Source organism: Capsicum annuum, chromosome 4 (assembly GCF_002878395.1).
Source record: "Capsicum annuum cultivar UCD-10X-F1 chromosome 4, UCD10Xv1.1, whole genome shotgun sequence".
Classification (NCBI taxonomy): Eukaryota; Viridiplantae; Streptophyta; class Magnoliopsida; order Solanales; family Solanaceae; genus Capsicum; species Capsicum annuum.
This window is the reverse complement of record NC_061114.1, coordinates 184,215,428-184,229,049: the sequence shown is the minus strand read 5'-3', so window position 1 is coordinate 184,229,049 and position 13,622 is coordinate 184,215,428. Positions and strand designations below refer to the sequence as shown.

At 35.2% G+C, this 13,622-nt stretch overlaps 1 long non-coding RNA gene across 1 annotated transcript in view; it reads left to right on the top strand.

Annotated features, from left to right (window-relative positions):
- Nucleotides 1-10,066: 10,066 nt before the first annotated feature.
- Nucleotides 10,067-13,622, top strand: part of LOC107856408 — a 4,167-nt gene continuing 611 nt past the window's right edge. The window contains exons 1-3 of the long non-coding RNA XR_001670551.2: nt 10,067-10,257; nt 12,403-12,482; nt 12,597-12,633. This is a non-coding gene — a long non-coding RNA (uncharacterized LOC107856408). The remainder of the gene's footprint in view (nt 10,258-12,402; nt 12,483-12,596; nt 12,634-13,622) is intronic.

The following is a 13,622-nucleotide window of genomic DNA, read 5'->3' as shown; positions in this document are numbered from 1 at the left end:
AAGAGGGAGAAAAATATCAAAGTATCGTGTATCAAAACTCAAGGTTTGTAAACCTTAAGAAAACCCTAAACAAGGCTTTAAATAGTTCACCCTAATTATGGAAACAAAATAATAAAATTCAAAAATTCCTCGGATTAGGTGATGCCATTTGTGATAGCCTATCAGGAGGCTGACGACTTATCACAAATGCCGTCATCTTCCTTTATGCTTTTGGTACTCACTACCTAATGCTGATGACAAATGGTGATGCCCTATCACCTCCTTGACGACCTATTACAAATGTCATCAAGGCTTTTCCTTAGATCTTATATTCTATCTCAAGCTGACGGTAATCTTGATGACTTATCAGCTCCTTAAAGTCCTATCACAAAATGTCATCATAGCTTTCAACTTAGGCCAATTCTCTATCTACTGCTGATGATGAAGCTGATAGCTTATCACAGGGCTGATGACTTATCACAAATGTCTTCATCCATACTTTGCCTTTATTTACTTCAGATTTCAGCTCATTTGCTTCCATTCTTGTTGGTTCTCTAGCATCTTAGCTTCTACTACAAAATCAAACATAAAGAAACCAAAAATGAAAAAAGTTGCTTAAGAATTCACAATTATTCTTAGTTAAAAGCCTCAAATGGGTTAGCATTAGCTCACACATCAATACCCTCAACTTAAAACAATTGCTTGTCCTCAAGCAACTCAGCACAACTAAGAGAATACAAAGCACATTTGGCAGTCAATCATCCATATCATCTCAAAAGACTTTCACCATCTCCAAAGTCAGTCAATTTAAGTACAATGAAGAAGACCAATGCAACACACAAGAATCAAGATATGGCATCAATTCATCTATAACAACCATACATAAACCAGTATTACACTACCCGAACAAGTTAGTAACTAGAAATGTAACCAGTGTGCCCTCACAGTAAAGAAATACCCCTCATCTCATATCAGGAATTATATATGTAACCATGGGGACAATCAAAATTCTCACTCTCAGAACAAAGTTCCAATCAGTGTATGCCAAGTACCATAGGCTTGCCGTTATTTTCATTACCAAGATCATCAGATAGGTTAGCTAGGATCACTATAGGACTTCTCTTAGGCTTGTAATGTAGGCTAGGGGCTGGTATGATACTCGATGATATTTAAAGTGACTAAGCCTCCTTGACACTACACTAGCTTTTTGGGGTTTCACTTATTAGCCTTTTTTGCTCTTCTCTTTTCATGATCACAATTATTTAGTATGGGTGCATTCTTTTCTCAATTACTTATTCTTTTTCCTAATTCTTCTTTCTCTTTCTCTTTTTCTCTGCACCCATCTTTTTATTCTTTTCTGTTATCCTACCTTTCTTCATACTCATTCTATATCACGCACCCCTATGATAGCCTCCCATAACTTAGGTCATTTGCCTAAGTCAAGGTGCACAGTGTTTAAGGAGCACCAGGGCTAAAATAGTTTCATTATGATCTAAATGAGAAGGTGACAGGTGTCATACAAAGAAATAGGCTAATTAGGCTCAATATAGGGATCAAGGGATATGATACACATAGGGAAGGTTATTTAGGCTAAAATGAGCTAATATTAAAACATTTTATGATCCTTTCCTAACCCCTATCCTTCAACCTAGGTAAGACTAACTGGGCAAGTTTTGGCTTCCGCATACAGAGGGAACTGAGTAACATCTCACACACACACTTGGCGTACAGGTATATCGCACTTGACTACTCATTTAGTTCGTGTAGCTGTTTAGCAATGATTGATATATTACTAGAACAAATGTTATACAAAGATGCACGGTGGTCACACTTAAATGCAAATCACTTAGTTTAAAGTAGTAGACCACTTGAAGAGGTGTACAAAAGTAACAAAAACAATTCAACTGCCACAAGTACAAGTATTTCTCCTAGTTGACTACAAAATTTTACAACAAAAAATTTACCCTACACCCTCAAATTACAATCAAAGAAAATTTAAACTAAGGGTTAGAATATACCTGGAATAGATCAATCCCGCGGGTCATGGGTTGCTGACCCTACTGCCAAATCTCTATTAGAAGCCTCTCTTTGTTCTGATGCAGCTGGTCTATCAGTCTCTGAAGGCCTACAAGTAGAGGTACCTACGACTCTCGCTCGGATGGCTGCCTCCCATCTCTCATTGTCCACTAAGGACTCAATTCTTGCCTTTTGCATCTCTTTCTTTTTAGACTTCTTTCTTGCCTTCTTTTCCACTTTTCTTTCTTCATCACTATTGGGCCTCTCTCTCTTTCCATTTTCTTTCTTCTTCTTTTTCTTCTTCTTTTTCTTTACTGGCTCCTCCGTGTGATCAAGCATTGAGATATCTCCCTCAAACTTCTCAGCTACTGGATCTACTGCACCATAAAGTGGTGCTGCTATAGTTTTCCAACCTTTGCCTTTACTTTGTCTAGGTCTGATCTGAATAATGCCATCTTTAGAGCTGACCTCCCTCTCGACTATGCATTGAAGCAGTTCTCCAATTCATCAATCCAACCCGCTAGATCCTTGTAAGGCACTTGAAGCCTTAACTCTTTTGTCAACTGCATCTGCAAATTGCTTGGCAAAGAGTTTAAGCTGAGCCTCGCACCACTTGGACTGCTTTTCTACTCTTCTAAAATTTATAGGGTTGAAGGAAAATTCTATTGTAGGAACTGCAGCTGGAGAAATTGTCTTAGTTCTGGGAACTGATGATTCTTCCATTGATGTGAATGTTGGTGGTACAACTTTAGAATCAAGCACCTCTATATTAGGTACTGAACTAGTACCTGTAACTGGTGGATCGTTGGAATCTCTGTTCCCCTATCAAGCATTAGCCTTTGATGATTTTCCTCATTTCGGATCGGATTGCGGGTCTTCCTGGAAAAGAGTATTTCTTCTAACCCTACAATCTTTGGCATATTTACTACCCTACACAACCTTATAACTAAACAAGGGAAGGGATATGCTGTATCAGATCTCTAGACCTGAATTTTTATCCCTTCAGCGATAATCTCTCCAAAATTCAATTTAAGGTTAGCCACAAAACTTTCAATTATTATTTCTCTATCATCCCCAAAGATAGTATACCATTGGTGGGCATCAACCACATATGTACAATACCCCACCAAAATCTTACCTCTAAAGTCAGGGAGGCCTTGAAGATCCTTTCACTCGGATTTGTTATCCATTCCGGCTCTCCATTAGCTATGAGTGTGGCTAACCAATTCCACTAATTTTCCCGATACTTCAACTGAGCATATAAAGTAGGTTAAGTGGCCTGAGGAGTGAAGTTCAAGCCATGAAGGAACCTGTTGATTGTTGCTTCAGAAACATCTACCATTACGCCCCATACCAGAACTTTATCCAACAAAGGTTGGTCAGCTGCTTTCTCTCCTTCTCTATATATATTTTTGTTAGAGAGACTTTGAAAAGCGAAGAAAATAAATCAAATATTTAACGAGAATAACTTAAAAAAAACTAAGCGAGAAGGTGGAAAGGCCAAGCTATGGGTCAGGTTGGGTCTTTTTAATTTGGCCTACAGTTTCAGCTAATGTTGGTCTTTTTGTAACGACATTTCTAAGAAGTCATCACAATTTTGATAGCTTATCACAAATGTCGTTAGCCTTAATAGAAATTGCCTCAGAGCTATTGTTTCTAACGATAAAGCTGATGGCTTATCACAATTCTGACAACCCATCAAAAATATCATCAGGAGCACTTGGGTGGATATATCGATTCCACCTTTTTTGAACTAGAACCTAACTACAAAAATAAATAATTTGCTGGAATATAAAAATCTTGGGTTGCCTCCCAATAGAGCCTAATTTATTGTCGCGACACGACTTGGTTATCTTGACTACTCAGCCTTCGCCAAGACAACATGTTGATACCCCTTTACCATCTTCATAGAATATGTCCATGATTGAGAAAACACTCATCTCCTTTGATGGTGTCATAGATGAATGTATTTTGAATCTTACTTCCTTGTCATTGAACCTAAACTTTAGCTCATTCAGTTTTATATCCACTATCACTCTTCCAGTTACAAAGAATGGTCTACCCAAAATAATGGGTACTTTGAAGTCCACCTCACAGTCCAAGACTACAAAATTAGCAGGCATAATAAAGTCAAACACCTTTACCAGTACATCGTGTAATATACCCACTGGCCGCTTTACAGACCTATCTACCATCACCAATTGCATGTTCGTCAGGGTAGGATCTCTCAAACCCAAGTTCTTGTACAAAGCGAATGGTATTAGGTTTATACTTGCTCCCAAATTACATAGTGCTTTTGTGAAATTTAGGGACCTAATAGTACATGGGATGGTAAACGCTCCCGAATCTTATTATTTCTACACTAAAGACCTTGTAGATATAGCGCCACAATGAAAAAGATTGTCCTCCAGCTCATGGATAACCTTCCATTTCTTAGTTACAATGTCTTTTATTAACTTCTCATATCCTGGCATTTGCTCAAGTGCCTCAACCAAAGGCACATTTATTGTTAATTACTTCAGCATTGCCATGAATTTGCTGAATTTTGCATCATCAACCTTTTTCTTCACCGCTGAGGAAATGGAGGTGGTGGTCTCGGGATAGTTTTCAGCAGTACCTCCTTCTCCTTCTTTTTGTCTTTATCCAGACCATCATCAGAATTATCTAGCTTCTCAGACTCCACTAGACTACTTTCTTCCGATTCAACATCAACTACCTCATTAACTACAGGTTTGCCCACAAAAGGGCCAAGTAATATCTTACCACTTCTAGTTATAATAGCAATGCATGAGCAATCATTCCATAGATTTTAAACCATATCACTTGGTAACATTTCTCCCTTCCTCTGGTTAAATACTGCAGAGAGTTGGCTCATCTGCTGCTCCAACTATTTGATTATGGTGGAGTGTGAGTACACTAATTGACAGATGAATGTCAGATCGGTCTTCATGGTGGTCACACCAGATTTGGTATCCTCCACTCCCTTCAACAAATTAGCCATCATGTCCTCCATGGATATCTTTTCAGAACTTATTAAAGCAATCTCATAATTTCCAGGAGGAACTTATAACCCGCTCATGTCATTGTTATTTCTCTAATTTCCTTGATCCCTATCTTTATAACTAGGATTATCATAGTAAGTTCGACCTTGATTCCCTTGGATAGTTCCTCAAATAACCCCTGATTATTAACATTGTTAGCCTCTTCGTCTGCATCAGCCTCACTTTTATCTTGAGATCCCACAGCCTTCACCTTTTCAATCTTTCTTGATAGCAAGTGCTTGGTTAGTAAGTCCATCTAAATTTTAAGGTGAGTTATGTCTTAGTCACACTCCTCTTCTCTTTTGTGTTGTTCTATAGTAATACCTATAGAATCTGTGGGGCTGGCCACCACAGATTCTTTGGTATGCCATGCCCAACTCTGTTTAGTCATTCTGTCCAGTATCTCTGAAGCCTCTGAAATGTAAGATCATCAAATGAACCACTAGTAGCATTATGTACAATTGGATTTGTAATAGAGTTAATGGCTCTGTACAAAAGTCTCCATCAAATGTATTTCTGTCATGTTTTGGTTTGGACACTGTGTCAGCTTCTTCTTGAATCTTTCCCAGGTTTTATGTAAGTCTTCAGTCGGAAGCTGCCTAAAGTTGTTGATTTCGTCCCTTAACTGTACCCTCTTGGAAGTCGAAAAGAACCTTTCTAGAAATGCTCCTTTCAACTACCTCGAGTTAGTTATAGAATTGGATGCCAGCTCATTTAGCCACAATGTTGCCTCCCCATACAGAGACAACAGAAAAAATCTCAACCAGATAGCATTCTGGCCCACTCTTAGGTTATCAAAATATTTGAAAATGGTGACAAAATTCACCAGATGCAAGTTTGGGTCATCCCCAGGAAATCCAACAAACAACCCCTTCAGATTTAGGAGTTGACTTATAGTACTCGTAATCTTGAATTTTTTCCCTGTTTCCAATGGTGGAGGAATAATTGCACCTATTGCACCTGCTTCATCCATTCTATCATCATCATCATCATTATGATCATACTGGACCGGTTATTACTTTTCCCTTTCTCAAAACAGATGGTTCCTATTAACATTATGCCTTACTGGTACAGCTATGTGCTTTGCACGCCTTGGGTTACCAGGATTCAGCAACTCCTCATGTTCCAAATATTTTTTCTTAGGATTTGGATGTCGTGCTTGTTTCCCAACATTTTGTATATTCACCTTAGCTCCAGCTAAGGCTGCCAATCTGTCAGCCTCTTGTTGTTCTGCCATTCTTTCAATCCGTTGTGGTTCTGGATTAGGTGGTAATAATGGTTCTCCGGAACTTCTAGTTCTTGGTATGCACTATAAAGATCCTGAAAATAAACAAAAAATAACAAATAAATGTAAAACTAGGAAACTTGACTAACAGTCAATTAGCGCACACAAACTTCATTTTTCAACCATATTTCCCAAGCAACGACGCCATTTTTTATAATGCTCAAACTACACCTGTCAATAAGAATGTAAGTGATCATTGTCAATATAAAACCCAACTAGGTTGGGGTCAAATCCCAAAGGGAATATGGTATAAACGTAAGACATTTATTATTTAATCAACTGATAGTTGGATGTTTCTAGAAAATAGGGGGTTTTAGTTAACAAGTAATTGTTGATCACTTTAGTTTAAATGTTTGTAATTAGGAGTTTATGAAAAACCAGAATTATGTTCACTAGGGGTTTTGGTACTTGACAGATGCTACTAGTGGTTCAAGATTCTAACGGTAGGTAGGACAACAAGTTATCTTTAGCAAAGATATGCACAAATGTCTCTCGACCTACATAAGGATTTAATTACCTAATCCTCTCGAACTTAGGGAATTTATGATCACTGCCTAGATTTTACCTCAGGTTAACCAACCTTGTTACAGCGTTGATTATTAAATGGAAGTTTAGTATTTCCAGGTCCCTGTTGATAATTCACTTCCCACTATATTTGATTTCTTTCTCATGAAAATCAAAGCCGGTGTTATCTATCGTTTGCAAACAACAGACAATAATTAAAACATCAGAATTATAAAGGAGTCCTACCACCTTTAGAATCTTGAACACGCAACACCTTATCAACAGCTACCCCTAGATCCCTTAATTTAGGTTAGAGGAATTTAGTTGCTCATTACATAATAATCGAAGCAACTAGATGAATTCATACTTTGAAAGATAAATTTACAAAAGAGGAATAGAAACTAGAGATTCTCAGATTAAATCACCAAAGAAAATCCCAATATAATGATGATAGTCTCTTTAAAGTAATTGCTTTCTCAATCCAAAAGAAGAGGGAGAAAAATATCAAAGTATCGTGTCTCAAAACCCAAGGTTCGGAAACCTTAAGAAAACCCTAAACAAGGCTTTAAATAGTTCACCCTAATTATGGAAACAAAATAATAAAATTTAGAAATTCCTCGAATTAGGTGATGCCATTTGTGAAAGCCTATCAGGAGGCTGACGACTTATCACAAATGTCGTCAGCTTGCTTTATACTTTTGGTACTCTCTTCCTAACGCTGACGATAAATGGTGATGCCCTATCAGCTCCTTTTTGACCTATCACAAATGTCATCAAGGCTTTTCCTCAACTCTCATGTTCTTTGTTAGGCTGACGGCAATATTGATGACTTATCAGCTCCTTTACGTCCTATCACGAAATGTTATTACAACTTTCAACTTAGGCCAATTGTATGTCTACTGCTAATGATAAATCTGATAGCTTATCACAAGGCTGACGACTTATCACAAATGTCGTCAGCCATACTTCACTTTTATTTACTTCAGATTTTAGCTCATTTGCTTCCATTCTTGTTGGTTCTCTAGCATCTTAGCTTCTACTACAAAATCAAACATAAAGAAATCAAAAGCGACAAAAGTTGCTTAAGACATCACAATTATTCTTAGTTAAAAGGCTCAAATCTGTTAGCATTAGCTCACACATCAGTGTTGCCACACCCGCCCTAAGTGGAATCCATGAAAGGACACCATATTAAGTGGGGTCATTAATCTTGTTAGTATATTTCCAATTCGTTCCAAAGGATAAGTATTAATAAATATGATAATCCTTTATAAATGCAAATTTGAATCAGCACTAAGTCTTGAAAAAATTCTATTTTGTGGCTTTCTTTTAAAAATTTGTTATTAATAAATTTCACCATGCTTAACTGAATCACAAAGAAATTTTAGAGATACTGCTATATTTATTCAATTTGGGATCTAGCAAGACACTATTTGGATACTTTTTGGAGGGACATTTTTAGATTGGTATCCAGGTAAGCTAGGCTTACCCTACCTTCAGATTGAGCTTACTTACTGAAATTGTGCACTATTATGCTAGTTCTAGATAAGTACTTTTAGTTACGTACCCTTTGATATATATATATATATATATATATATATTACTAGAACGTAGTCCTAATACGGATAAATATATATATAGCATCTATCACGTTAGGAGATCGAATTAAATTGCAAAACTTTGAATTTCCCCCTTTAGAATTAAGACATGCGTATGATAATTAGACATATTTTAACCTCATTCTAGTAAATTTTGATATTTTGTTTTTCAATATAATATAACATCTATCACTTTAGGATGTAGAATAAAATTGCAAAACCTTGAATTTCCCCTTTAGAATTTAGTCATCTGTATGGTAATTAAACGTATTTTAGCTTCTGTTCAGGTTTAGCATATACTTTATTTCTTTCATTGAATGTGAACTTTTGTACCACATTGAGATTGTTATTGTATGGTATGGATTTTAATGTTAAAGTTGGGTATGGATTCTAGTTCGAGTCCAGAATTTGATTATTGTGGTTACTATGAGTTTCGGTTTGATTTCGGTATCTGATTATGGTTATGGTTCCTTTGAGTTTCGGTTTGAGTCCATCATTTGATTAGGAGTTCTATTTCATAATATATATATGGCCTATCGTTATTACCCACTATATTTTGTTCAAATACAACATGTAACCTCTTGTTATTAGCTATTACTACAGGTTTGAGTCCAGTATCTGGCCTCTCGTTACTACTCATTGGTGTCAATTCAAGTCTGGTGATCATCTGGATGACTATCATGATTTCTTGGGATTGTCTTAGTTACAGATTATTTATGCTTATTTTCTTTAATTGCTACTTGTGTGTCCCACCAGTTTATGGGAATGCGGTTGGGTAAATTGTTTTCTTCAATGTGCCTAGCGGGCTAATGGGCACCCAGTTAGGTTATGTTTGTTTGCCAAGCAAGCTTATGGGGGCCAGTTAGGTTATGTTTGATTTTTCTATAATTATTGCATTATTTATTTTCTATATCACTTACATTTATTCTTTTATCTCATTGGCGTAGCTTGGCAGTTGTTTACCTTTATGTCCCTTTTTACTGTTGACTTTGATTACATCCTTGCATTGTAGTTCTACCATTTTTGTTTTGAGCTCAGTAGTCGATGATGCCTACTGAGTACCCGTTGCTTTGGTACTCATACTATACTTCTACATTTTTTCCCTAATGCAGATCTGAGTAGTAGCAGTCGACAAGGTCATGATTCCTACCTTCCAGTACTGATTCAGAGTAGGGTGAGCTTACTGTCATCCGAGGCTAATCCTCCCTCTATCTACTCTAGTTTAGTCTTTTGTACTCGAGATTGCTTGTACATATTGGGTGTATTTTGGATACTGTCTAGTATTCTGGGTATATTTTAATATTGACTCTAGTACCGACCTTACCAGGTCTTAGGAGTGATTCATTTGTGTATTTGGTCATTTTCCTTCCCCCGTTTTAGTATAAGAGACATGCTTACTGTCTGACAATTACTTGTTATTACTATTGCTATCATTATAAGTGATCTTTTCTAATTTTTGCCTATTATCCCATTACATATTATTCTGAGCTATGGCTTGGCTTACCTACTGGGGGATAAGGTAGACGCCATCACAACTTGACTAATAGGGTCATGACAAGAACATTTTTTTCTTTGTCAATAGAACATATATCAAAAACCCAATTTCTTTTTCATCAAAAACCCTATCTCAAAATCCGTTTAGATCAAAAACCTTTGGTAATTGATAGGAGGCGGATGAGATTCCCAAAATCTCAAGTCAAATTAAAGTGGCTCATCAACTTACACTTACTCAAGATAATTCTTAAACCAGAGACGGTCTAAGAAGGGAAGATTTCCATTTACAATTTGATCTAATTCCATAGTTGTAAGAAGTTATGGAAGAATTCCATTGAAGGTATGGTTTTGTTTGTAAAAAAGGGTCGGAGTCTGCGATGCTCCTTTTTCCCTCTCTATTCTCTGAATTGAATCTTCAAGAGGTAACAAATTTAGTGGTTTCCACTAAGCAAGAGCTCACTAATTATTCATAAGTTATCTTAGATTTATTTTTTAGTATTTGGTAATATACTGAAACCAAGATCATTTCAATTACATTTACTTGTAGTAGCTAAACTATGTGCTAACCAGTTATAGTTCATTTTTTCTAGGTCTAGCAACCATAAATTCTATTTGCATTATATGTCTTCTTTTATTTAGCTTAGATTTTTGGTCCGATTTTGTCATGCCATATTCCTTTTTCCCCAAAAAATTATATGATCCTCAATCTAATATAATGATTTTCTACTGTGATTTATTTCCCTTGATGTATTTCCAAAGTTACGGTTCATAAATCAGAATATTTTCACCATAGCACTATTTTAGATATGTACTTGTAAGTGAAAACAACTTTTCTTTTGTGTTTTTCAACTTCATGAAACAACAAATATAGTTGAATTTCGAAATTTTCAGAAATTTATGTCGAACATGTTTCGTGGAGTTCAACTACGAGAAATGGTAAAAAAACATCATGGACAAATTTTCCCTTAAAATTTGTGATATATTTAGTATGTTTCTTAACACATATAAAACTTAAATCAAAACTACTAAATTAGACCCAGATCCAACTCTCTAGACTACTTATATTATTCATCTTCAGCTATTAGTTAATGGAAATTTTTCTTGTGCTTGTACTTGCCATAGATGTTAGATGAACTACTTTTAAATCCCAACCACTGGTCCTCTATTCTCAAATGGTGAAACTCCATTTCCACGAGTGTAAGAATTTGTTTAGCACGACAGTAACTATACTTTCCATATATGCATGTCGTATTTGTCAATTGTCCATGTGCTACCACTTTTCTCAATCCCTAAATAAGGAAGACCACGGGAGGGATTTATTTTGTCCAAATTTTATAGTTTGGACCATGTATCATAAATTATAAGACCACAGGAAATGTGGTGTTATTGTTCCAAAAGAGGATGTTCAATAACGCGGACACAAGTAACATTTCTGGGTCTTGACTATCAAATATTTTTAAGAACTATGGTAGTAATGACAGTAGTCAAGAGGTGTATGCATCACAATAATCAACATAAACAAAGATCGTAGGAGATCAATTCAGGCAACTAACAAAATTCACCACCCAGGACCAAAAAAATCAAGCCAAAAAAGAAAAGTGAATACATGACGAGCAGCAAGATAGTCATAAACAAGTTTGATTGAATACGGTATAATCTAGTGCCTAAGTCATAGTAATATGTTACAACCTAGTATGGCTAGATAACCCCCAAAGTTTTTTGAAAATACACCTATCAGATATAAGTTGCTCAATGCAAAAACTTTTCTTTGCTTTTATCACTTGTATTTGCATATTCATCTTGTTCAAAGTAATTAAAACTCTACAATAATTTGTTTTTTCTGTTGTTTTCCAACAATACAAAGTGATCGTCAGCTAATTCTTAGGATCATTGAGATCATCAACCTACTGTAGATGTTATCTGTTATCCGTGCTTGAGACCAATGATGTGTGAATTAGTATGACTACCTAAAATCCTTTTAATTTTTTAAGTTAATAAAGCTTTTTTCCAGTGTTACGATTTTATTCCTTAGGATTCATAATGAATAATGTTTGTTTTTATACCTCTTTATTTCTGGAGATGTTTTTTGATACTATGAATCGATGTGTTTTGTATTGCATTCTTTATTTTTGTGCATTTACATTTTCATGATATGGATTTGTAAACTATGTAAGTGATGTTTCGCTAATATTTTGTTTTCTTCAAAAGTACAGTTCTGGATATTCAAGTAACCAGTTTCAAAATAACAAAACATTTCTTAATTTTTTTTGTGTTTGAGATAATCAATTGATGTGTCTATACAAAGCATGTACGACATAATTTTAGAGTCGCTGACACATTGAACTTTTATGCACGCCAATATTGCACAGTTTAATATAATTTTCCATGGCATTAGCTATTCCATTTGATTTAGCCTTATTTATATTTCTAGTTCCTTTATACTTTTCACTTGGTGTATTTTGTGATTTAGTCTTTCATAATGCAGATCAAACCATACTTTTTCCTTTCCTATGGTAAAATCTGAAGAAGTATCAGGCTCTCAACATGCCAAAGTCCACAACTTAGGTATGTAAATGTACATTATGACTAGTTACTGAAAATGGCCATAGATATGCAATTTTTGCTCTGTTTTCTTATCTAGACTAAACATACATACTGAATACACCATCTTCTCTGCAGGAAAAACTTCTTGAACCTGTATCTAAGAAGACTAAAGGTATGTATGATTCCTTAAAAAAATATTGGATATTTTTGTTCCTTAAGCTGTTGGTTCTTTCCTTAGTTTCCTCAAGTTATTTGTAGAAAGGTAGCTCAATGCAATATCCAGTGTTTTTATTTTGCTTCCTTGTAAAGGCGTTCATTTCAATACATTAAAATGCTACGTTCTAACTTCTAACACAATTTACATCTTTATATTTTGATAGTTTTTGGCTAAGAATATTGTTTTATATTACTTAAACAAATTTCAAGATTTTTTCAATTAACTATTCAAATTAAAATTTGATATGATGTTTTTTCTATTAAGTTCATTTTTCACTATCCATATTGATGTTGTTTGCACCAATAGTAATATAAACTCAAATTAATATCTTTGAGTCTCTACCTTACCACAGTTACATAAGATGAAATAGAGAGAGTGTCTCTTCCTCTAATCTTCCCACTTGACATGCTTAAGGTCATTTCACATCTTTGTGTTTTTGTTAGTAAGGACCTTGATATAGGAGTATTAGTTGATATTTGATAAATTTTCAATAAAAGTTGTCTTTGATGGGTATGCCATAGATTCTTTGTCTTTTCTTATGTTGTCTTTGATGGCTGCTTTAGACTATTTTTCCTTTATCTGAGGGTCTATCAGAACCCTTTTTTAGGTAGGGATAGATCTGCGTACACTCTATTCTCTACGGTACCCACTTTGTGGGACTACACTAGGTATGTTGTTGTGTTTTAAGATAGTCGTTTCCTTTTTCTTGATGTAGCAAGCATGTGTTGTGATTAGATTCCAGTAAAATAACTTAACTTGTTAAAGTAAATGTATCCATACGATTAACTATTTGGTGAATCTTTTTTTGACAGTTCTATTACTCATTAATAAATGTGTGTTAATCTAGTGATTTGAGCAAAAATACTTGTGATGTCCATGGTCGCTCTGAAGATGTCTTTCTTTGAATATATATATATATATATATATATATATATATATATATA